General features: G+C 46.0%; 1 pseudogene; it reads left to right on the top strand.

Moving 5' to 3' along the window:
- Positions 1-26,555, top strand: part of LOC115641004 — a 161,524-nt pseudogene that overhangs the window by 122,998 nt on the left and 11,971 nt on the right.

The following is a 26,555-nucleotide window of genomic DNA, read 5'->3' as shown; positions in this document are numbered from 1 at the left end:
AGGAAAGAGAAACCCTGAAAAACATCCACACAGGTGATGAATTGGTTAAATGGATGCAGAAAACACCTGCCATTGATGTCAACAGCTGGGATTCCCACAAAAGCCCCATGAGCTACCGCAGTTCTGCCTCATCTCACCCAGATCAGGATTGTTCCCATGAGGTGTCATGTGATTCTTGGCTTCCCGCCCACCCTGCCTGACACCTGGCTGTAGCTCCCTTCACCCAGAGTTGTTAGATGGGACATGGAGGCAGAATTGGTTCCCTCCTCTCTTCCGGAGAAAGGTTTTGGAGGAGGGGACTTTCAGGGCCTGCTTTTTTCAATCTTCCCAGCAGTTATTATGGTATGCTCCCCACTTTGCTCTCTCCTTTCTGAGGTTCCCTTTCATCCCAGATCAAGCTGATATTCATGTCTGAATTTTCCCTCTGTCCCAGGAGGTGATGGGATGGTGACTGAGAAAGAGGTGGACAATTCTCAGCGGGAAGGTCTCGAGCAGGTGGAACTGCATGGGATGCAATCAGGAAGAGCTGAAGGGAACAGTCCCTGCTCAGGACTCCAGGAAGCAACCTGCAAGAGTCAGCTCAGGCCAGAGAGGCAGCTAGGAAAGCACCATGGGAAGACACAGGGTAAATCCACTCACCCTGGAGGAGTTTTGAAAGACCTTCCCAAAGACATGGTCCAGACAGGAATCTGCACTAAAGAAAAAACGTACGATTGTGCTGAGTGTGGGAAAAGCTTCAGTTGGAGATCACATCTTATTGTACATCAGAGAAACCACACGGGGCAGAAACCCTATAACTGCCCCGAGTGTGGGAAAAGCTTCAGTCGGCGCTCTACCCTGATTATACATCAGTGAGTCCACACGGGAGAAAAACCCTACAAGTGTCACGACTGTGGGAAGAGCTTCAAGAGCAGCTCAGAACTTCTTTCACATCGACGAACCCACACAGGAGAGAAACCCCATAACTGCCCCGACTGTGGGAAAATCTTCAGTGATAGCTCAAACCTCATTAAGCATCAGAGAATCCACACAGGACAGAAACTCTGTAACTGCCCTGAGTGTGGGAAGAGCTTCAGTCGGCGCTCACACCTTATCACTCATCAGAGAATCCACACGGGAGAGCGGCCCTTCTACTGCCCTGAGTGCGGGAAGGGGTTCAGTCGCAAGGCTCATGTCATTACACACCAGAAAACCCACCTTTAGCTGTCCTGAGTGTGGGAAAAGCTTCATTCGGAGCTCAGACCTCACTATACATAAAAGAAACCACACAGGAGAGACACCTTATAAATGTTCCGTCTGTGGGAAAAGTTTCAAGCAGAGCTCAGAACTTATTTCACATCAGAGAATCCACACAGGAGAGCGCCCTTATAATTGCCTCAACTGCAAGAAAAGCTTCAGTAATAGCTCTGACCTTATTGTGCATCGGAGAATCCACACAGGAGAGAAGCCCTATAAATGCTCCGATTGTGGGAAAAGCTTCAGTCACAGCTCGGCCTTTATTAGACACAGGAAAATCCACACTGGCCTCAGGCCCTATAACTGCCCGGAGTGCAGGAAAAGTTTTGCTCAGAAATGGCACCTTTTTAGACACCAGAGAATGCACAACGGAGAGACACCCTATAAATGTTCTGTCTGTGGGAAAAGCTACAAGGCAAAGGTCTCCCTCATGTCCCACCAGAAACTCCACACAGGATAGAAAGCAGCGAGAGCTCTCCCTGTGGGGCAATGAATCTGTGCTCCCCTGAAGCAAAGTGTAAACCTGCTGCAGTTGAGGACGGGCTGAGTCGGGGCAGCAGGCAGGCGGATGGTTTGGATTTCAGTGAGGGCAGCTGGTGGGGCCAGAGGAGGGGGAAATGCTGGGCACTGGGGAGATTAGTCATTTCAGGCTCTAGGGGGAGCAGGCGGTGGAATTAGTGGAAAGACATTTGTGCAAGTTCCATATACGCTTTCCGATTCAGCAGGGAGGTAAAAATTCCCTGTTGCCATCCAGTCATCCTTGCAGCTTCTAAGGCCCTTGAGGACAGATGCACGGGGAGGTTCTGTAGGGCAGCACCGAGCAGTCATATGATGCTATAATTGTAAGGCAGCCGAGAGCTACTGCTCTGAAGTAACAGGATTTCAGAGCAAGTCTCTATGTATTGAACATCCCTATAGACATGGGGGGGAAGAAGGGGAGAGAGATGCACTGGACATTGGAGAATCCATGGGGGGGAGATTCCCCAGAGAGGTTTGATTGCCCGGTGAGAGCCGGGGACTTGGGACAGAGCACTCCTGGGTCTGGCTCCTGGCTCTGAGAGGAGAGTGTGCTCAGGTGGCCAAAGCAGGGCAAAGGAAGTGGGAGTTAGGACTTCTCAGTTCAGTAGCCAACTCTCCTTGTGTGACCCTGAACCAGTCACTTCCCCTCTCTGTGGTGCCGTTCCTCCAGTCTCGGCCCTGGAGATAGTAATAGTCACCCACCTCCCTGGAGAGTTGTGGGCTGTCACTAATCCTTATGTGTTCATCAAGTCTAAGGCCAGAAGGGACCATTGTGTTCCCCTAGCCTGACCTGCATGGCGCAGGCCATAGACCTTCCGTGAATTAATTCCTGTTTGAACCAGATCAGATCTTTTTTTAAAAAACATCCAGTCTTGATTTAACAATTGCTACTGATAGAGAATCCACAACAACCTTGGTAAGTTGTTCCACCATTGAAAAGTTTGTGCCTTATTTCTAGGCTGAATTTTTCCAGCTTCAAATTCCAGCCATTGGATCTTGTTAGATCTTTGTCTGCTAGACTGAAGAGCCAATTGTCAAATATTTGTTTCCAAGATACTTAGAGACTGTGAGCAAGTCACCTCCTAATCTTCTCTTTGCTAAAGTAAATAGATCAAGGTCCTGGAGCCTCACTATAAGGCATATTTCCCAAGGCTTTAATCATGCTTGTGGATCCTCTCTGAACCCTTTCCAGTTTATCAACAACCTGCTTGAGTTGTGGACACCAGAACTCGAGACAGTATTCAAGTAGCTGTCACACCATTGCCAAATATGGACGGTAATAAAACCTCTCTACTTCTCAATATTGCCCTGTTTCGACGTCCAAGGAGTGCATTCGCCCTTTGGGCCATTGGCAGCTCATGTTCAGCTGATTATCTATCATGACGCCCAAGTCTTTTTCGGAAACACTGCTTCCCAGGATACCGTCCCCCATCCCTGTAACTAAGGCCTGCATTTTTTTTGTTCCTAATTATATTTATATATGGCCATACTGAAATTCATATGGTTTGCTGGCACCCCAATTTTATAGCAGTCTCCAATCTGTGTGTCACCTGCAAATTTTATCAGTGATGATTTTATGTTTTCCTCTAGGTTACTGATGAAAATGTTAAAAAGGATACCACAAAAAACTGATCCCTGCAGGACTCCACTAGAAACACCCACTCAATGATTCCCAGTTTATATTTTGCGACCTGTCAGTTAATCAGTTTTAAATCCATTTAATGTGTGCCAAGTTGATTTAAACCTATTTAATGTGTGCCATGTAGCATTCTAGTTTTTTAATCAAAGTATCATGCAGTACCAAGTCAAATGTCTTACAGAAGTCTTAAGTATATTCAATCAGTACTATTACCTTTATCAACCAGACTTGTAATTTTATTACAAATAAATCAACTTAGTTTGACAGGATCTGTCTTCCATAAACCCATTTAATGGGGATTCATTATATTACCCTCTTTTAATGCTTTATTAATCAAGTCCCATATCAGCTACTCCATTAATTTCCCCACGTTCTGTAAGGCTGGCAATCCTACTATTGCCTAAGTCATCCCATTAACCTTCCAAGCACAGCATTAAGTTTCTTCCAGTCTTTTGGAACTTCCTCAGTGTTTCAAGAGTTATTTTAAAATCAACATTAATGGTCTAGAGAGCTCCTCAGCTAACTCTTTTAAAACTCTTGGATACAAAGTACAGAACAGAAATTATTGAATACGTCTGCTTTTCTCATAGACTCATAGACTCTAGGACTGGAAGGGACCTCGAGAGGTCATCGAGTCCAGTCCCCTGCCCTCACGGCAGGACCAAATACTGTCTAGACCATCCCTAATAGACATTTATCTAACCTACTCTTAAATATCTCCAGAGATGGACATTCCACAACTTCCCTAGGCAATTTATTCCAGTGTTTAACTACCCTGACAGTTAGGAACTTTTTCCTAATGTCCAGCCTAAATCTTCCTTACTGCAGTTTAAGCCCATTGCTGCTTCTTCTATCATTGGAGGCTAAGGTGAACAAGTTTTCTCCCTCCTCCTGATGACACCCTTTTAGATACCTGAAAACTGCTATCATGTCCCCTCTGTCTTCTCTTTTCCAAACTAAACAAACCCAATTCTCTCAGCCTTCCTTCTTAGGTCATGTTCTCAAGACCTTTAATCATTCTTGTTGCTCTTCTCTGGACCCTCTCCAATTTCTCCATATCTTACTTGAAATGCAGTGCCCAGAACTGGACACAATACTCCAGTTGAGGCCTAACCAGTGCAGAGTAAAGCAGAAGAATGACTTCTCGTGTCTTTTTTACAACACACCTGTTAATGCATCCCAGAATCACGTTTGCTTTTTTTGCAACAGTATCACACTGTTGACTCATATTAAGCTTGTGGTCCACTATGACCCCTAGATCTCTTTCTGCCATACTCCTTCCTAGACAGTCTCTTCCCATTTTGTATGTGTGAAACTGATTGTTCCTTCCTAAGTGGAGCACTTTGCATTTATCTTTATTGAACTTCATCCTGTTTACCTCAGATCATTTCTCCAATTTGTTCAGATCATTTTGAATTTTGACCCTGTTCTCCAAAGCAGTTGCAATCCCTCCCAGTTTGGTATCGTCCGCAAACTTAATAAGCGTACTTTCTATGCCAACATCTAAATTGTTGATGAAGATATTGAACAGAGCCGGTCCCAAAACAGACCCCTGCGGAACCCCACTTGTTATACCTTTCCAGCAGGATTGGGAGCCATTAATAACTACTCTCTGAGTACGGTTATCCAGCCAGTTATGCACCCACCTTATAGTAGCCCCATCTAAATTGTACTTTCCTAGTTTATCTATAAGAATATCATGTGAGACCGTATCAAATGCCTTACTAAAGTCTAGGTATACCACATCCTTGGCTTCTCCCTTATCCACAAGACTCGTTATCCTATCAAAGAAAGCTATTAGATTGGTTTGACACGATTTGTTCTTTACAAATCCATGCTGGCTATTCCCTATCACCTTACCACCTTCCAAGTGTTTGCAGATGATTTCTGTAATTACTTGCTCCATTATCTTCCCTGGCACAGAAGTTAAACTAACTGGTCTGTAGTTTCCTGGGTTGTTTTTATTTCCCTTTTTATAGATGGGCACTATATTTGCCCTTTTCCAGTCTTCTGGAATCTCCCCCGTCTCCCATGACTTTCCAAAGATAATAGCTAGAGGCTCAGATACCTCCTCTATTAACTCCTTGAGTTTTCTAGGATGCATTTCATCAGGCCCTGGTGACTTGCAGGCATCTAACTTTTCTAAGTGATTTTTTAACTTGCTCTTTTTTTATTTTATCTTCTAAACCGACCCCCTTCCCATAAGCATTCACTATGTTAGACATTCCTTCAGACTTCTCAGTGAAGACCGAAACAGAGAAGTCATTAAGCATCTCTGCCATTTCCAAGTTTCCTGTTACTGTTTCTCCCTCCTCATTGAGCAGTGGGCCTACCCTGTCCTTGGTCTCCTCTTGCTTCTAATGTATTGATAAAAAGTCTTCTTGTTTCCCTTTATTCCCATAGCTAGTTTGAGCTCATTTTGTGCCTTAGCCTTATATTCACCACTGTGATTGGATTATGTTATGTTTGTACAATGCATGCCTTGTGAGGTATCTGATTAATTGAACATTAATATCCTGTTGAATTGTATGTACTGTCACTGTATGTGAAGTTATAAAGTATTGCTATAGATTTGTTACTGAAATGTGTGGTAATTTGGAAATGCCCACAGCTGGCCTTTCAGTGGCAACAAAGGAGCAACTGTCACAGGCCAGGCACATGTTGATGGCCCAGCAAGAAGAATCCACTACCTAAGACTTCTCAGAAGGAACACATATGCAATGGGGGCTGCCTAACCCCCACGCCATAGCAAGGATCCTTCTAGCACCTGTAGAGGGAGTATAAATGAGGAACGATGACATTACCACTGGGCCTCTCTCCTCCCTCATCTCAGCACCTGGAAGATCGTGTGGAAGACAAACACTTTGAACTGGGAGATTGGTCCAAGGCTGGGAGGAAATGCAGTCTGTGTATTAAGAACTGTAAACTACCTGGAACATCCAGCGGAGTGAGAAACTGCTTGATTCAAATCTTGCTTAGTCTGTAGAATTTAGACTGCAATTCTACTTTTTATTTCTTATGTAACCAACTTTGATCTCTGGGGCTATTACTTTTAATCTCTTATATTCTATACATTCTATAGCTAATAATCCTGCTTTGTTTTATTGAAAACTGTTTCTGGTTCAAGTGCTTGGGGAATCTCAGCTCAGGGTAATAAGGGCTGTTGCACATCCACTGTAATTGGTTGGAGTGGTGGACTAATAAATGAGCTTGCACAGTCCAAGGGAATCTTGAGCAGTGTAAAATGGTACATTACTGGGGTACAAGGTTGGGGGTTGGAGTGATTTTCTGGTGCCTCTCGGTATAATTCATGACTGGCTGAGAAAGCCTGGGTGTGGGTCTCCACACGCTGATGGCTGAGTGATCACAGCGCCTGGAGGGGTTTTCTGCTTGTCACTAGCAGAGCACTGTAAGAGACAGCCCAGGCTAGAGAGTCAAGGGGACACAGTGGTACCCCAGTTCCAGGTTGTACCTGGGGATTTCATCACACCTCTGTGTGTGTGTGGTTTTGTTTTTTTCTCAGAATATAAGAACGGCCATACTGGGTCAGACCAAAGGCCCATCCAGCCGAGTATCCTGTCTATCGATAGAGGCCAATGCCAGGTGCCCCAGAGGGAGTGAACCTAACAGGTAATGATCAAATGATCTCTCTCCTGCCATCCATCACCACCCTCTGACAAACAGGGCTAGGGACACCATTCCTTACCCATCCTGGCTAATAGCCATTAATGGACTTAAGCTCCATGAATTTATCCAGTTCTCTTTTAAACCCTGTTATAGTCCTAGCCTTCACAACCTTCTTAGGCAAGGAGTTCCACAAATTGACTGTGTTTTAAACCTGCTACCCATTAATTTGATTTGGTGGCCCCTAGTTCTGATATTATGGGAACAAGTAAATAACTTTTCCTTATTCACTTTCTCCACATCACTCATGATTTTATATACCTCTGTCATATCCCCCTTAGTCTCCTCTTTTCCAAGCTGAAAAGTCCTAGCCTCTTTAATCTCTTCTCACATGGGACCCATTCCAAACCCCTAATCATTTTAGTTGCCCTTCTCTGAACCTTTTCTAATGCCAGTATATCTTTTCTGAGATGAGGAGACTACATCTGTACTCAGTATTCAAGATGTGGGCATACCATGGATTTATATAAGGGCAATAATTATTCTCTATCCCCTTTTTAATGATTCCTAACATCCTGTTTGCTTTTTTGACCTCCTCTGCACACTGAATGGATGTCTTCAGAGAACTATCCACAAAGACTCCAAGATCTTTTTCCTGATTAGTTTGTAGCTAAATTAGCCCCCATCATATTGTATGTATAGTTGGGATTATTTTTCCCAATGTACATTACTTTACATTTATCCACATTAAATTTCATTTGCCATTTTGTTGCCCAATCACTTAGTTTTGTGAGATCTTTTTGAAGTTCTTGACAGTCTGCTTTGGTCTTAACTATCCTGAGCAGTTTAGTATCATCTGCAAACTTTGCCACCTCACTTTTTACCCCTTTCCCCAGATCATTTACGAACATTTTTAAACAGGGTTGCATGTTGGTACACAGAAAGATGTTGATCTCCCTCACCAGCACTGGCTCTGTGTCTGGAATGGGCTCTGGTCTCAGCAGAGTTGCAAAGGGGTAAAAGTTTTCACAACAGTGCTGTGCCAAAGTCAAAATTCCTGTGTGTGTGGAGATCCCTCAATCTCCTGCAAGGGAAATCGCACATCTTCCGGGAACCAAATGACCTCTCCAGAGGGTCTCCAGGAACATTTTCCCTTCTTTTGGGATTGTAGAAGGGCAGCCACCCACCAGCACATCTACAACCACCTATCTCTGAGTAACCTCTGAGCCAGGGAGCTCAACACTAATACCAGAGCAGAAAAAGAAGATGAAGACAGCACAGCCTCCCCTCCTTAGCAAGAACAAGAGCCCTCTGATGGCACCACTAATGAAACCCCCATACTATGCTTTTCCCCTAAGGATGGAAACTGGGCTCAGGAGAGATCCAGCCAGAATCCTTCTCCCTGCCTGGAAATGTGTCCCACAGAGCAGCATCCCCTGCTGCCCTTCAGAGCTGTGTCTCACCTCAAGGGGTCCTTGTGACTGGGAATCTCTCTGGATCCATGAGTCCCTGGTCACCTCACAATCTCTTCAGGCTCCTGATTCCTAATGAGATAGCAGTGCTAGGAGGGGGAAGGGAACGTAGAGGAACCCTGGCTCACCAGACAGCTTATCGAAGGAAACCAGATTGACAGGGACACAAGCAGCAGGGGCTGGGGGACAGGGTAAGGCTGTGGGTGGAGCAGCAGGGATAGCTGAGCTAAATAACCATTTCCTCTGTCAGCTCCCATTTGTGCCTCATTTGTTGCTATTTCTTCCTTTCCCTTCTGGCTCTGTGTCACTTTCACCTCCTGATCCTCTCCCTTCTCATCTACTTTCCTCCTTTTGTTATATTATCACCTCTTTCACCCCCTCCCACCCCCTCTCATTCTCTGTCTCTGTCACATAATCTCTGAGCCCCACAACCTCAGGGATGTGTCAGCTGCCCCATGGTCTCTGGGCCATCTCATTGCTCCGTGGGGCTCTCAGATCCACCCCATCCCATATTGGTCCAATCTCTAGCACTTGGAGCCTTCTCAGTCCCCTACCTAGGCTCTGTGCATCATCACACTCCTGCCTCTGAACCTGCCCTGTCCTTGCTTCTCCACCAGCTTCTCACCACCCACAAATCATTCCCATGCGGTAACTGCGGCTGGGATCTGGTGATCCAGGACAGGCCTGGCTCTCAGGGATGTTTATTCCCTCAATCCAGAGGGTGAACTGTCCCTAGTAGTCAAAGTACCAGGGGATGGGAGGGACCCGCAGCAGCGGCCGTGGCTCTGTGGGACACTTCCCAGGCTGGGAGAAGGAGTCAGGCTGGATCCAAACGTGCCAAGTTCCCAGCCCACAGGCAGTGGGTTTCATTAGCCAGGGGCCTCTGGGGGCTGCTCGGGGATGGGAGGCTGCTATTGCTCTGCTCAGGGTTGGAGCTTCCCAGGTCAGACGCTGCTGCTGCCACCTCCATTGTCTGGGAGTGGGACTGAGCAGCAGCTGAAGAGGGATCTATGATGTTGGGGGGAGACCTGCATTAACCCTGCACTGTGCCCAGTCCAATTGGGACGGGCCACTGGGGCAGCCCCGGCTCTGCTGCCCCAGGTCCCAAGCTGGAGCTTGCAGAGGATGTAGAGAACTGGGGGGACTGTGCTGGGGCTGGAAGGGGAGGCTGGGCCCCTCTGCACAGCGCTGGGAGATCTCTGGAGAAAAGCTCCAGCCAGAGGCACAGGGTGCTGGGTCCCCGCTGTCTGTTCCCCTCGGGCAGGTCTCAGGGTCTGGCCCTAAGCCAGACTCTCTGCCCAAGGGCAGGAGGCTGGGTATGTGTGAATGGTGGTGAAATCCTTTGAGAGCTCCCCAGGGAAAGCCCTAGAGAAGGGCAGGACTGTGTCGGGGTGATGAGCTAGTTGGTTTCCCACAGAAAACGGGCACTGCCCAAATCCAGAACTGAAAGGGGCAAAACAGTGACACGTGCCTGTGAATTAGCCTCTGAATGTGCCCCCAGCCAGGGCAGTGCAGTGGGCACAGAGCTGTAGCTGTGCACACGATGCCCTTTGCACACTCAGTAGAGGAAGGGCTGGAATGGCTGGAAATAACTGTGGGCGTAAATTCAAAGGCTGATGCTGGCTCATGTGAGTAATAAAGTGAGAAGATGTTTTCCCAACCTGGCAGAGTCTAAATCCTCTGTCTGCAGGGAAAGAGCTGGGGGAGAGAGGGCGGTATCAGGGTGTGAAATGAACTAGAGCCCCTTCTGAAACCTCCCCCATCACCCTGCTCACCCTGACAGGCTGCAGAATAATGTCCGTGTTTAGATCCAGATCGTCTCACCCTCCCAGGAGTCAGGGCAGGGAAATGGCTGCAGTGGAACATACTCAGGTTGTAGATTGTCAGGCAGCTGCTGGAAGGTTTGGTCAGAAATGAATGCGGGGGAGGGAAGGAGAACAGAACATGAAATCTCTGCTGGAGTCTTTAAATGTGGGCCTTGCATTACATAAGAATGGCCATACTTAGTCAGACTAATGGTCCATCCAGCTCAGTATCCTGTCTTCTGATAGTTGCCAGTGCCAGGTGCTTCAGAGGGAATGAACAGACCAGGCAATCGTTGAGTGATTCATCCCGTTGTCCACTTCAAACTCTGGGCAGCCAGAGGCTAGGGACAGCCAGAGTATGGGTTTGCATCCCTGATCATCTTGACTAATAGACATTGATGGACCTATCCTCCATGATCGTAACTGATTATTTTTTGGCCTTCACAACATCCCCTAGCAATGAGTTCCACAGGTTGACTGCATTGTGTGAAATAGTTCCTTTTGTTTCTTTTAAATTTGCTACCTATTGGGTGACGCCTGGTTTTTGTGTTATGTGGCAGAGTAAATAACACTTCCTTACTTTCTCCACATCCTTCACGATTTCATAGACCTCTATCATATCTCCCTTTAGTTGTCTCTTTTCCAAGCTGAACAGTCCCAGTTCCTAACCATGAGAGGACCTTCCCTCTTCTCCCATGACTGCTTGTGTGGTATAAGAGCCTTTGGTGAGGGACCTTGTCATAGACTTTCTGAAAGTCCAAGTTCACTATATGCATCGGCTCACCCTTGTCCACATGCTTGTTGACGCTCTCAAAGAATTCTAGACTATTGGTGAGACATGATTTCCCTTTACAAAAACCATGTTGATGCTTCCCCAACAAATCATGTTCATCTACGTGTCTGATAATTCTGTTTTTTACTACGGTTTCAATCAGTTTGCCAGGTATTGAAGTTAGGCTTACCAGCCTGTAATTGCCAGGATCACGTCTGGAGCTGTTTTAAAAACTAGCATCACATTAGCTATCCTCAAATCATCTGGTACAGAAGCTGATTTGAGTGACAGCTTACATATCACAGTTAGTGGTTCTGTGACATTCCCAGCAGGGGGCGGTGTAAATTCCTCACTATGAGGAAACAAAGCCCTGGATGTGCTGATAACAGAGGCCTATTGCCAGTGAAGATTGTGCCCCAGCCATCAAGCTCCTGGAAAGGCAGGGGCTAGGCTTACATCTCACAGGGGTTTAACCAATCAGTGCAGCGTGGTGCACTGCCTCTCTCAGGTGGCTGAGCTGTGCATCCCATGAGAGAGAGCAGCTCATGAAGCTTCTGCCTGTGAAATATGATCTGTATAGAGAACAGCAGGTGATGGCAGATTATGCTGCAATGTGATGGGTGGGGAGGGGATGTGTAGGGAGTATTTGTCGGCATGGGCATTACAGACACCTCCAGCCCTACACTCAAGAGTATAAACAGTCCCTGTTCTATTCCCTCCATTCCCCACACCACACATCTTCCCTGCCAAGCCCACACATCTTCTAAACCCTTCAGGGTCAATCTCCCGCCCTGCCCAAATCACACTGCACCCTGCTCAGACTCCCACAAGCTCCCAATACTTACCCTGTAGCTGCCTCACTCCACTCCCATTACACTGCACCCTCCCACGCTGCCTCATGCCCCCACTTTCCCTTCACCCCATCTGCTTTATGTGTGCACCAATCATTCCCCCTCACCCCCCTACTCTGCCTCTAGCTTCCTGAATTCCCTTTACTCTTCAGTTTCCTGTCCAGTCTCCTAACCATGGAGCTGCAGCCGTATTCCCTGAGAAGAGCATGGCTTCCGGTTCATGGAAATCAATGGGAGTTGGTGGCCATCTTTATTAGAGGCAGCCTCACTTCCACATGCCAATACTGGAGGGAAATGGTGGCCATCTTGAATACGGGCATCTTGCTTCCAGACCCCCTGAAAGAAATGAGAGATGGCAGTCGTGTCAAGCAAGGGACTGTGCAAGTTCTCTGCTAGGAATCAGGAGAGCATGGAAAAATGTTATAAATATTGTGAGATCTATAATGGAATAACTGGAGGCAGCAGCTCTTGGCATCATAGTTTTTCCACAGAAACAGTGGAGGTTTTTAATGAAAGCTCTGAACAATTTTTCCATTCTTCCCTAGAGAAAGCAGAGAAATTTTGCAGCTCTTCCCATCTCAGGTGGTGGGATTCTGACTGGGGCAGCAGTTTCTGAGTGGGGGACTCTGGCTGTTTCAGGGGCCAGTGATCTTCGAGGAGGCGGCTTTGTATTTCACCCAGGGGCAGGGAGCCCTGGTCGACCGTGCTCAGAGAACCCTCTACAGGAATGTCATGCAGGAGAATGATCAAAATGTGACCTTGCTGGGTAAGGAACCCTGGTGCCTTCGGTATTAGAAGTAGGTGTATCTCTGAAGTACCTAAATCACTTCTACCTAGGATCCTTTCCTGGTCCCCTATATTTCAGGGGGATCATCCCAATAGTCCCCTGACCATTGAGAGAAAGCCTATCCTCTCTACACTCCTTCCAGAGAAGAGGCAATTCAGAGACAGTGTGGAGATGTTAATCCATCCCCATCCAAGGGAGAGGATGGGTGTGTGACACCCTGACACCCTCATATTCACCACTGTCATATAATTAGGATACATTTTGGACAAAGTATGCCTTGTGAGGTATCATTCTAAAAGTTCTGATTTGCTAGACTAGAATATCTCAATGTGCTATCATTGTATGTGAAGTTATGAAGTTGGGCTATGTATGTGTTACTGAAACATGTTGTTAGGTTGAAAACACCCACAAGCAGCCTTTTAGGTACAACAGTGAAACCAAACAATGTTAATGGCTTATTGAGGAAATGCACACAAGCACAAGGATTACCCCAGGAACTGTGTACAATAGAAACTCTCAGAAATAGCACTACACAATGGTAACTGTTTGACGCAGGTCACAGCAAAAGAGCTTTCCAGCAAGTGGGAAAAAGATATAAAAGGGGAAAGTGACATGATTGTACCTCACTCTCCCTACACCACCACACCTGAAGAAAAAAGACTGAACTGGGGGAAGTGATGATCCCAGGCTAAAGGGATTTCTAGCCTGTGTATGAAAACCTGGGAAACCCAAGCTGCAAAGCAATGGCAGTTTGTACCTTAAGAATCTGCCAGCCAGTTTATCCCTCCATGTGAGAATCTGGTAATTCATATCCTACTTCTCTAGTATATTAAGCTCAGTTTGTGTTTTTGTTTATTTACTAGGTAATCTGCTTTGATCTGTTTGTTCACATCAATACAAACCAAAAAATCTGCTGAGAAGTTTTTATTAAGAGCACAATTCAGGATTTGGAAGGCCTCAGCTTCCCCTGTCCTTGTTCTTCATGACTGGGAATGTGTAAATGGTGGGAGAGGTCAGGAAATGATTGGTGCCTAGCAACTGTAACTGGCTTTTGAAACAAGTTTTTCTCATTGTAGAGGGATTCAAAGTCTCTAGTGTGACAGCAACAGGGAGGGATTGGAATGGAAACAAGACTCTGGAACTCGGCTGTGAAATGCACCAAAGCTCCTGAACCCTCCCCCAATCACCCTTCTTGAAATGACAGAAAATTGATAAGGGAATCAAAAGGACAGAAGGAGACATCTATGGCCAAAATAACCACCACAGCCTGCTCCAGCTTGTTCCATCCCCCTAGGGGTTGGTGAATGGAAGTGGCTGCAGCAGATCCAATTGTGGTAGGGGATTTTTTAGGAACCTTATATTATTGTATGAGCAAGGAGCTCCAGTCATGATCCAGGACCCCATTGTGCAAGGCATTGTACAAATGTGGAACAAAAAAATAACATAACAAAAACAGTGGATGTTTTGTCTTGTGGCTGCAGTTGTTCACTCCCCTCCAAAGCAGGTCCAGGGCAGGGGGTGAAATCAGAGCCCTGATGTTGGGGTTTGATGGTCCAATTTATAGATCAATGGAGCTGGCATCTGGGACAGAGAACAGGGCAGCAAAGTGTCTAGGGGATAAATCCCCTTTTCCCCAATATAGACAATTGCAACACTACGGAGTTAGTATCACAGAAAGCACCAAAAAACTAGAAGCAGGAGCCAGACACCTGATGGGAAGCAAATGCCTGGGATGGAGTCCAGCCAGGATCTTTGAGAGCCCTTTAGCTGCTCTGTGTCCTCGGGGAAATGTCAAGATTCTGCCTGGGAGCAATAGGATTCCTCACTGAGCTGAAACAGAGAATAGACACTGGAGATGCTGCTGGCAAAGAGACAAGCTGCTCCTCCTCTGGAAGTGTCTGCGTATCCAGCCTTGTGCTAAGCTCAAGAACTGAGGAAATTCCCCAGGATGCCCAGGGAGACGAAGGGTTTGCAACAAATCTTTTAGTCAGAAAAGCAGAAACCAATGTTGAAAAATCTTCAATGTGAAATTAAAGACTCAACCAAAATCTAAATGTCCAGAAACACAAGACCTCACCCCCACCAGCCAGAGGCAAGGCGAATTCCCTCCCAGGACAGTCATTTCAGGAATAATCTCAATGTGTTCTGAGTCTCTCCTTGAAATCAGGGACAAAGGAATCCAGCTAAAACCCTTTGACTCAGTAAAACTCTCCCCTGACAGAGAGAGCTAGAGAAGAATGAGACAGTGGCAGAATAATAAAATACAGTAATAACAAAAACTTTCTAGCTGAAGATGCCAATATTCATAGAATCATAGGACTGAAAAGGGACCTCGAGAGGTCATCTAGTCCAGTCCCCTGCACTCAAGGCAGGACTAAGTATTATCTAGACCATTTCTGGCAGGTGTTTGTCTAACCTGCTCCTGAATAAGGAAGGAACTGACCTGGTTTGAGGCAGTTTGCCCACCACCCCTCAAGAAGAAACTTGTGGGATGCTCAGGGTGATGAGAGAATCATTCAAACATTTTATTATTTATTTGGAAAGCTAGAGACCAAGAAAAGTACAAATGTAAACAAGAAAAAGACTGTCCCGAATTTCCAGAAACACAAGACCCTTTCTTCTCCCTGACCATCAACAATAAGAAATAAGCAAGCATCTCAGAGAGGTGATTAAGAAAAAGCAGAAAGCCTACAAGGAGTGGAAGAAGGGTGGGATTAGCAAGGAAAGCTACCTTAGTGAGGTCAGAACATGTAGGGATAAAGTGAGAAAGGCTAAAAGCCAAGTAGAGTTGAACCTTGCAAAGGAAATTAAAACCAGTAGTAAAAGGTTCTATAGCCATATAAATAAGAAGAAAACAAAGAAAGAAGAAGTGGGACCGCTAAACACTGAGGATGGAAAGGAGGTTAAGGATAACCTAGGCATGGCCCAATATCTAAATAAGTACTTTGCCTCAGTCTTTAATAAGGCTAATGAGGAGCTTAGGGGTAATGGAAGGATGACAAACGGGAATGAGGATATGGAGGTGGATATTACCACATCTGAGGTAGAAGCCATACTTGAACAGCATAATGGGACAAAATCGGAGGGCCCAGACAATCTTCATCCGAGACTATTAAAGGAACTGGAGCATGAAATTGCAAGCCCGTTAGCAAGAATTTTTAATGAATCGGTAAACTCAGGGGTTGTACCATACAGCTGGAGAATTGCTAACATAGTTTCCATCTTTAAGAAAGGGAGAAAGAGTGATCCGAGTAACTATAGGCCTGTTAGTTTGACATCTGTAGTATGTAAGGTCTTAGAAAAAATTTTGAAGGAGAAAGTAGTTAAGGACATTGAGGTCAATGGTAATTGGGACAAATTACAACATGGTTTTACTAGGGGTAGATCATGCCAAACCAACCTGATCTCCTTCTTTGAGAAGGTGACAGATTATTTAGGCAAAGGAAATGTGGTAGACCTAATTTACCTCGATTTCAGTAAGGCATTTGACATGGTTCCACATGCGGAATTATTAGTCAAATTGGAAAAGATGGGGATCAATATGAAAATCGAAAGGTGGATAAGGAACTGGTTAAAGGGGAGACTACAACGGGTCGTACTGAAGGGTGAACTGTCAGGCTGGAAGGAGGTTACTAATGGAGTTCCTCAAGGATTGGTTTTGGGACCAATCTTATTTAATCTTTTTATTACTGACCTTGGCACAAAAAGCGGGAATGTGCTAATAAAGTTTGCGGGTGACACGAAGCTGGGGGGTATTGCTAACACGGAGAAGGACCGGGATATCACACAGGAAGATCTGGATGACCTTGTAAACTGGAGTAATAGTAATAGGATGAAATTTAATAGTGAAAAGTGCAAGGTCATGCACTTAGGGATCAATAATAAGAACTTTAGACATACATTGGGGACACATTAGTTGGAAGCAACAGAGGAGGAGAAGGACCTTGGAGTATTGGTAGATCACAGGATGACTATGAGCCACCAATGTGATATGGCCATTAAAAAAGCTAATGCGGTTTTAGGATGCATCAGGCGAGGTATTTCCAGCAAAGATAAGGAGGTGTTAGTACCATTATATAAGGCACTGGTGAGATCCCACCTGGAATACTGTGTGCAGTTCTGGTCTCCCATGTTTAAGAAGGATGAATTCAAACTGGAACAGGTTCAGAGACGGGCTACTAGGATGATCCGAGGAATGGAACACCTGTCATATGAAAGGAGACTCAAAGAGCTTGGCTTGTTTAGTCTAGCCAAAAGAAGGCTGAGGGGGAATATGCTTGCTCTTTATAAATATATCAGAGGGATTAATATTAGGGAGGGAGAGGAATTATTTAAGCTTAGTACCAATGTAGATACAAGAACAAATGGGCATAAACTGGACACTAGTAAGTTTAGACTTGAAATTAGACGAAGGTTTCTAACCATTAGAGGAGTGAAGTTCTGGAACAGCCTTCCAAGGGGAATAGTGGGGGCAAAAGACATATCTGGCTTTAAGATTAAGCTTGATAAATTTATGGAAGGGATGGTATGATGGGATAGCCTAATTTTGGCAATTGATCTTTGATTATCAGCAGATAAGTATGCCCAGTGGTCGGTGATGGGATGTTGAATGGGATGGGATCTGAGTTACTGCAGAGAATTCTTTTCTGAGTGCTGGCTGGTGAGTCTTGCCCACACGCTCAGGGTTTAGCTGATCACCATATTTGGGGTCGGGAAGGAATTTTCCTCCGGGGCAGATTGGCAGAGGCCCTGGAGGTTTTTCACCTTCCCCTGCAGAGTGGGGCATGGGTCACTTGCTGGTGGATTCTCTGCAGCTTGAGGTCTTCAAACCACAATAACTCAGATATAGGTTAGGGGTTTGTTATAAAGTGGATGGGTAGGGTTCTGTGGCCTGCTTTGTGCAGGAGGTCGGACTAGATGATCACATTGGTCCCTTCTATGAGTCTATAAAATCCTCCCATGGCTGTTACAGTTATGAACTGACCAGTCAACCATACATGTCATTTGGAACCAGAAGTACGCAATTAGTCAACAGCAGAGACAAAAGAAAAAACAAACCACAAATACAATACAGTACTGTAATAAATGTAAACTAAGAAAAAATAAACAGAAAGGTTAAAAAAAATTTGACAAGATAAGGAAACCATTCCTGTGCTTATTTCATTTAAATGAAGATGATTAAAAACAGCATTTTTATTCTACCTAGTATAGTTTCAAAGGTGAATTAAGTTATTGTTCAGTTGTAAACTTTTGAAAGAACAACCATACCATTTTGTTCAGAGTTATGAACATTTCAGAGTTATGAATAACCTGCATTCCCAATATGTTCATAACTCTGGGATTATTCCTGAAATACAGTAGAACCTAAATGTGTAACAACATGAGCAGAGCCTCTCCCTGCAAACAGGGTCAAAGGAAACCAGATAAACTTTCAGCAGAAGGGCCACTCATAAAAGGTCACAAATGTAAATATTGGTAGAGCTGGGAACAGAACCCGGGAGTCCTGATTCATAGTTGTCTCTCCTGTTTTAGCCCATTAGACCCTATTCCTCATGCAGAGTGCAGAAGAGAACCCAGGAGTCCTGATTCCTAGTCTCCCTGCTCTCACTATTACACCATACTGCCCACACAGCAACAGTGCAATACCCCAAAGATCCCACCCCACAGATAACACCCCACACATTCCCTGATCTGCAGCCCACCTCTTTGTATCCAGAAATATTCCATACACTGAGCACTGCTCTGAAATCCTTACACTTCAGATCAGCAGCTCTCATTGCCTTATAGCTACAGGCCCCATCGCTGCCTCCCAGAATAATGTCCCCTTATCCCCACCACAAGGGGCCATAGGAGCTGCAGAGATGGTCAGACACAAACTGCAACCAGGTATTTTTACCTCTTCTCTACATTGGAAAGTGTGTGTGGAATCCACAGAAATGTCTCCCAACTAATCCCATTGCCTGCTCCCTCCAAACTCTGAAATGATCCATCCCCCTAGTACCCAGTGTTTCCTCCTTCCCTGGCCCCCACCAACCTCCCACCACTGAAACCCCAACCATCAACCCGCCTTCTGACCCTACCCAGACCCTCCTCAAATGCAGCACATTTACACTTTGCTTCAGGAGGGCACAGACCCATTGACCCACAGGGAAGGCTCCCAACACCTTCTATCATGTGTAGAATTTCTGGTGAGATATTAGATCCAACTTTGTCTTTTAGCTTTTCCCACAGACAGAACATCTATAGGGTGACTCTCCTGTGTGGGTTCTCTGATGTCTACAGACAGTGGAGCTGTGCTTGCTGCAGGATGGCCACTTTAAGGTCTGCTACAGTGTAGCCAGGGAGGTTGAAGTGTTCTCCTACAGGTCCACTTCCTAGACACCACGGTGCAAATAAGTGATGATCACATTACCACCACCCTATACCGAAAACCTACCGACCGCTATGCCTACCTTCATGCCTCCAGCTTCCATCCCGGGCACATCACACGATCCATTGTCTACAGCCGAGCACTGAGGTACAACCGCATCTGCTCTAACCTCTCAGACAGAGACCAACACCTACAAAATCTCCACCAAGAATTCTCAAAACTACAATACCCGCATGAGGAAATAAGGAAATAGATCAACAGAGCCAGACGTGTACCCAGAAGCCTCCTACTGCAAGACAAACCCAAGAAAGAAACCAACAGGACTCCACTGGCCATCACATATAGTCCCCAGCTAAAACCTCTCCAACGCATCATCAGGGATCTACAACCCATCCTGGACAATGATCCCACACTTTCACAGGCCTTGGGTGGCAGGCCAGTCCTCGCCCACAGGCAACCTGCCAACCTGAAACATATTCTCACCAGTAACTGCACACCGCCCCATAATAACTCTAGCTCAGGAACCAATCCATGCAACAAACCTTGATGCCAGCTCTGCCCACATATCTACACCAGCGACACCATCACAGGACCTAACCAGATCAGCCACACCATCACCGGTTCATTCACCTGCACGTCCATCAATGTAATATACGCCATCATATGCCAGCAATGCCCCTCTGCTATGTACGTCGGCCAAACTGGACAGTCTCTATGGAAAAGGATAAACGGACACAAATCAGATATTAGGAATGGCAATATACAAAAACCTGTAGGAGAACACTTTAACCTCCCTGGCCACACAATAGCAGACCTATTTCTAATGCTACTTTTCCTCTTGACAAACTTTTAAATGTTCATTTTAACCCCCGTAGTTTAGCATCAGCTCATTTATGTTAGTGGTGAAAGACCAAGTTACAAAACATAATCTGAAAATGTCTTTCATGATGAATTAGAAAGATCTCCAAAAATGTCATGCCCAAGAATAATCTGGAGATCATGCAGCCACTGTGCTGGCCCTGTATGTGATGGAAATCACTTCAAGCCCGAAACCACTGCATCCCCAGTGCCCCTCGTTCCAGCGCCAATAACTTAGTTTTTTTTAAAAAAAAAAAGTTATAAAACCATAGACTACTGAAGGTTCCAAAACCTTTTTTAAAAGGTGACATATCTGAGTGAAAATAGTTCTTAGACCAAGATTCCTGTGCAGTGTTTGAAACTTAAACATTGGTGCACTAGGACATTAAAAGTGAAATGAATTAAAAGTTGTAGAACTGATTTTTTTTCTGTTGTCTACACTTAGATAAATGCAAAAAGTAAAGCACAGCCAGGGTGCGAGAGCCGTGCTGCAGAACAGAGAAAGTGTAATCTTTCACAGCTGTGAAGAAACAAGCCAGAGCTGCACCACCACAAATATTGTTTAAATTACACTTAAAACTGTTGTAGGAGCAGCAGTGATGCTCTGTATGACTATGCTGTGTATAACCTGTATGCTCAGACGGTCCGTTACACTACCCCCCTCTTTTGTCTCCTCTCCCTCTTCGAATACTTGTGAAGTGGCTTTCCCTCTCCCTCCTGCCTGTGGGATGAATGGGCTGGTTGAACAGCTGGAAGATCAGAAGAACTCCCAGGTAGACAAGGTGTCTGGGACTCTAATTAGGCAGCACTCACATACCCAATGCATGGACGCTGCATGGACATTGCCTGAGGTGGAGTGTGACCAACCAAATGCAGCCAAGTCATCTCTAGTTAAGTCTTCTCTAGTCGCAGGCCATGAGGAGCCGGTCCTTAAAAGGGGAAGGGGCCATGTGCTCAGCAGTGCATTCACAAGCTTGTACCTCCTGTGAAGGCCCTTGGCCTGGACCATCTGGCCAGTGGTTCACTGCGTTGCATTCCATCATGCCTTGGGAAGACTCACCTTCATCACACCATCCATCACTGCACTGTGCACTGCATGAATTAGCTGTAATATTTGTGGCACGACACCTCATATTTGTTTCTTGACAACAGAGAAAGATCTCAGGTGGTCATTCTTCAGCACTGCTGTTGCAGCCTGAAACTTGGGTTAGCTGTGGGGATAATTATTCCCTGAATGTGTGTGGGGCAGCAGCCCCCTCCTCAGCAACCCTGTGTCTACTGGTGCCACAAGGGACTTGCTCCTGCCTGTGTAACTTATCAACATGTGAAGGTGAGAGTCAGTCTAGGCAGACCATGAGGACATTTGCAGCAGGCATCTTCTGACCTAAGCACAGAGCTTCCTTCCCCTGACGGCTCCCAGTGAGCATCTTCCTTTCAACGAAAAGAAAGAATTTGAAAAAAGTGCTGCAGAAGCCTCCCAGCCCTGTTATTGGCTCTGCCAGATACACCCCTGCTTTCCTATTGGCTGAGCAAAGAACAGTCAGCCAAGGGAGAGGTGGGGGAAGAAGAGTGAGTGACTTTCAAGCAGCATGGCTCTGGTTCCTGGCTGGGTGGGGAGGAACAGGCAGGGTAGCTCTCACTGGTGAGGGGTGGGAAGGGGGAAGAGGAGTAAGCCAGGCAAGCAGCATGACTGCTGCTGTCTCCTTTGTGTTTTGCATTTGCTGTTGCAGTTCTTGCCAATTGGGAGGTAGAACCAGTATCTCAGGAGCTCTGACTCTAACCCAGCTGCTCCTGATTTCATGACAGCCAGGAGCCAAGCAGGAGTGTGCATTGGCTGGGCCTTTTGCTCTGTTTGATGACTGTGCATTGCTGTTTTCATTGCGGCTGGGGGTGGGTAGGAAGGAGCCAGGCAGAGGTGAAAGTAAGTGGGTACGGTCCAGTACGGCGTACCAGCAAGAGCCAATACGCTGTGCCGGACTGCACCGGCTTCCGTGGCGGGGATTGAAAGGGCTCAGAGCTCCGACAGCTGCGGGCAGCCCAGAGCCCTTTAAATCCTGGCCCCAGTCTGGCAAAGCTCAGGGTTCCCTGCGGCAGCCGGAGTCCTGGGCCCTTTAATTTGCCTCTGAGGGCTCCCTGCCACCTCTTCAGCTGAGAGCCCCTGGTTGATTTAAAGGCTCTGGGGCTCCCAGTCACAGTTGGTGCCCCAGGGCCTTTAAATTTTGAGAGGCCCCACCTCTTCTGCCTGAGGCCATGCCCCTTCAGGACTCCGGCAGTACCGGTAAGTCCTGTAAGTTACTTTCACCCCTGGAGCCAGGGCTAAGCCCAGGGTGAGGTGCTGCCAGATGGTGGCTGGGGGCAAAGCCCTGGGGCACAGGGAGGGGCAGAGGGGGTAACAGCAGGGGTGCTGGAACAATTTGTACAGTGGGGGTGCTGAGAGCCATTGAATCAAACTGTAAACCCTGTATATCATGGAAACCACTTCAAGCCAAGGGGTGCAGCAGCACCCTAGTTTCAGCACCTATGAGTAACAGTAACCCCAATGGATGAGCCACCTGCCGTGTTTGCAAAAATAGGGTGTAGAGCAGAAGGACTTTTTTATTCCCCTTTGCACAAGACAGTACGGCTCAGCACGGGCTTCCCAGGGCTGGGTTCTTAAGGCACCGGCATCCCAATGCCTAGACACGGCAGCGTCTCTATCGGATATAACGTGCTAAGATGCTGCAGGAGACTTGATTCAGTGAAATATTTTACATACAACCCCCAAAAACTGTGTCACACATCTTGAGTATTCAAAAGATCCCTTATCCCATTATATGTCTGCATAGAGCCTCCTGGCCGCTGACAAACATGTCTGATCTTCTGCTGGCATTCCCTGAACTGTGCTCCCTTTCTTGTAAGCCATTTTAAATATAGTTTTGCTCCTTCGAATTGTTTACCTTTTACAATGTCATTACTCTTAGCACTTCATCGTTTACCTTTGTCAACACTGTGCAGATGGATGTCATTGTGCTATTTAATTTATATTTTAATAGCAAATCAATGAAAATATTCAGAAGTAAATAGCGGCTAGTAGTTTTAGCAATGACGTCTGTGTTTCTAGTATAGCACTTCCTAGGCTTTTACTGTGACTTTTAATTTGGAATTTTTAATTCTAAATTTTTATTTTTGTAGCACAAGTTTATTCTGTTGGATCCTGTGACTTCCAGCTTGACTGATCTCCTGGCCTGGTGTCAAAACATCTTCATTTTCATTTGCTCCACCCATGGAGATTGCCTTTCACAACTGTTGTTTTGCCTCTCAATCCAGCCCTTACTGCTTTTTTGCACGACTCTGCTTGCAATGTGTAGAACTTGGTTCCCAATATTCACTAAGGGCACTATGCAGTTTGCTATTAAATCCTCATCAAAGGCAAAAATCTACTATAATTTTTACTGAACATAAAAAGAGCCACACTGGGTCAGACCAAAGGTCCATCTAGTCCAGTATCTTGTCTTCTGACAGTGGCCAATGCCAGGTGCTTCAGAGGTGCATCCACTCCCAGCTTCTAGCAAACAGAGACTAGAGACATCCAGAGCATGGGGTTGCATCCCTGATCACCTTTGCTAGTAGCCACTGATGGACCTGTCCTCCAGGAACATACCTAATTCTTTTTTGAACCCAGTTATAGTTTTGGCCTTAACAACATAATGAACACACCTCTACAACCCAAAGACGGCTTGACAACCACAAGAATACAAAAATCATGAGTTATACGCCCTCAAGTCATAGAATTTAAAAAAGAAATAAATATTGGGCTCTTTTTTATGTGTCGTTTTGTTCTTGTGCCTTTGGGGTACAGGAGGCCCAGATCCACAAAAGTAGGAGTCTAATCCCTGAATGAATCTTGGTCTAGCCTCATAGTTTTGCTGTTACCTCTCCCAAATAATTCATATACCTAAAGCCATATCTACACTACAAACTTATGTTAACTGAAGTTACACCAGAATATAGTTGCTGCAGTTAACATGTCACTTGTGTGCACGTGCCTACTTGGCTCCTTGTGTTGGTGGGGAGCGCACTCACTAGGAGCCCTTGATTCCGAGTGCAGTGCACCATGGGTAGGTATCCCACTATGCAACTCACCACCGTCCATCACACTGTATTTTGGGAAATTTTGGCAACACATGTGTGACATTATGAGTATAATATAATATCACATTGAAAGGTGACAGAGCCAGAAAGAGTTAATTAACTGACCTGACCCATGGGTGAACCTTAAGGACTGGTTAGGAAGATATGTAAATGAATAGAGCTTTGAAATGCAAGTCTGCATTGTTAGAGGTAGAAGGGTAGATGTTTGCTCAGGTCTTGGGATGCCAGCAAACAAGTCTTGTCTATTGCTATAGTTTTAATTCAAAGATCAAAAAAGGAATATTAGAATTTAAGATGATACTTGAGTAAAATAGTATTATTGTCTATGTGTCTCTTTGAAGGTTGTGGTAACCTGTATCTGAACTGTTTAATGGATAAATTACTCTGTGCTAATTGCCAGGATGTTTGGGAGAAGGAGTTAAGCCTATTGTTTTCTCAGGCCGAAAGGCTGCTGGAAATGTATAAGAAGCCTGGGACACGATCCTTCTTCATCTCAGATCTGCTTTGGGTTTCAAGAGGGGGAAACCTTAAGCCACAAGGATTGAGATCCCCAGTCATTGACTGGAGCTACCCTGAATATGGAAATTGGACTATAACCTATGGACTGTATCTGAACCTCAAGAATTTAATTCAAGTCTATATGTATATTGATCTTTTAACCAACTCTCTCTCTCTCTTTTCTTTTCTAATAAATTTTAGCTTAGTTAACAAGAATTGGCTATAGCGTGTATTTTGGGTAAGATCTAGGTTATAATTGGACCTGGGTATGTGGCTGATCCTTTGGGATTGGAAGAACCTTCTCTTTTATATGATGAAGTAAGATTTTCAGGAATCATCATCATATCTGACAGGTGTGTCTGGACGGAGGCCTGAGCCTGGGCACTTTAAGGGAACTGCATGGTTTGGACTTCTAAGTAACCAGTGAGGTACTATAGAAGCTGTTTTGTGCTGGCAAGGTAAATCTAAGTATTGGAATAACCACCAGCGTTTGGGGTTTGTCTGCCCCGTTTTGTTTGCAGTTCACCCTGATTGAGTGACCTCAGCTGGCTCCCCCGGGCAGCACCGTCACAGCATGGTGGGGCCCAAATGGGTTGCAGAGTGGTGACTGGAAGCATGGGGTCAACCTCCCATAATGCAATGTTCACCATCCCATAATTTTATACATATCCCATAATTTTGGCACCTTTTTTCCTATATCCCACAAACCAATGTGGCCCTCTCTGATGGAAGCATGGAACCTGCACATCTCTGCACTATTGTTATGAGCGTTGCAAGCCCAGGGTGCATGATCCTGCAGTATGTGCAGAACCACAAAAATAGACGTGGGGGAGATGAGGAGTCCGTGCAGAACAGATTGCTGTGGGACAGAGCAACAATCAATTTAAGCTTGTTGGTGGCATTCATGGCGCAGTCGCAGATAGCGGAGCTCCAGTTCTGGGCCTGAGAAACAAGCACCAACTGGGGAGATCGCATCCTAATGCAGGTGTGGGATGACAAGCAGTGGCTGTAGAACTTCTGGATGCACAAGGCCACATTCCTGGATTTGTATGCAAAACTCGCCCCAGCCCTCCAGCGTAGGGACACCAAAATGAGAGCTGCTCTGACAGTGGAGAAGTGAGTGTCAATCGCACTGTGGAAACTTTAAACGCCCGATTGTAACTGGTCAGTCAGAGTCTCTCAACTAAATACAGGGTGGAATAGATTTATGGTAAGTAGTTAACACATATCAGAAGAGACCATTCCTTGTCAAGTGGCCTGTTACCACCTCCAGTCAAAGGGGCATTAGTGGGTTACACACTGTTGTCTCTTACAAGGCTGAGAAAAGGGAGCTGGAGCGAGGACTCGGATCCTTTCGCTCTCCGATTCCACCAGTGTAGTGTGGAAGCCAGGAACGTTCCCCACAATAGCGGAACCATTTCCTCACTTACACAATTGGAGTCACAAACAAGATCCTATCTGAAGGATTTGCCCCATTGGTTTACTGGTTGAGTTCTGGTAGCACTGTCCAGGTCTGGTCGAGAACCCTACAATGGCTGGAATTGAAGCACTATGGGCCCAGTTTGCAATGGAGCTGGGCTCTAGGACAGAGAACAGGACAGCAGATTATGGGGGAAAAGGGGGTTGTCCCTTAGAGTCTTTCAGTGATGCAGTTACTGCAGCAAGGAGGCAGAGCATCAGCGAAACCTCCAGGAAACTGGAAGGAGGATCCAGGCGTCCGATGGGAAGCGAAGGCCTACGATGGAGGACATCTGAGAGCACTACAGCTCTTCTGTGGCCCTGGGAAATGTCACAATTCTGCCCAGGAGTCACTGGATTCCTCACAGAGCTGAGCACAAAGCAGGAAGAGGGGACAGACGCTGGAGATTCTGCCAGGGAGGAGATGGGCTGTTCCCCCTCTGGAAGCATCTATGTATCCAGCTTCTCAGGAAGCCCCGCTCCAACTGTGTGTGACCACTGAAGCTCACGCCCAGCCAGGGCCCCCGGATTCTGC

The sequence above is a fragment of the Gopherus evgoodei genome, unplaced genomic scaffold (genome assembly GCF_007399415.2).
Source record: "Gopherus evgoodei ecotype Sinaloan lineage unplaced genomic scaffold, rGopEvg1_v1.p scaffold_33_arrow_ctg1, whole genome shotgun sequence".
Classification (NCBI taxonomy): Eukaryota; Metazoa; Chordata; order Testudines; family Testudinidae; genus Gopherus; species Gopherus evgoodei.
Note: the sequence above shows the minus strand (reverse complement) of the source record. Positions and strands in the feature narration are given on the sequence as shown.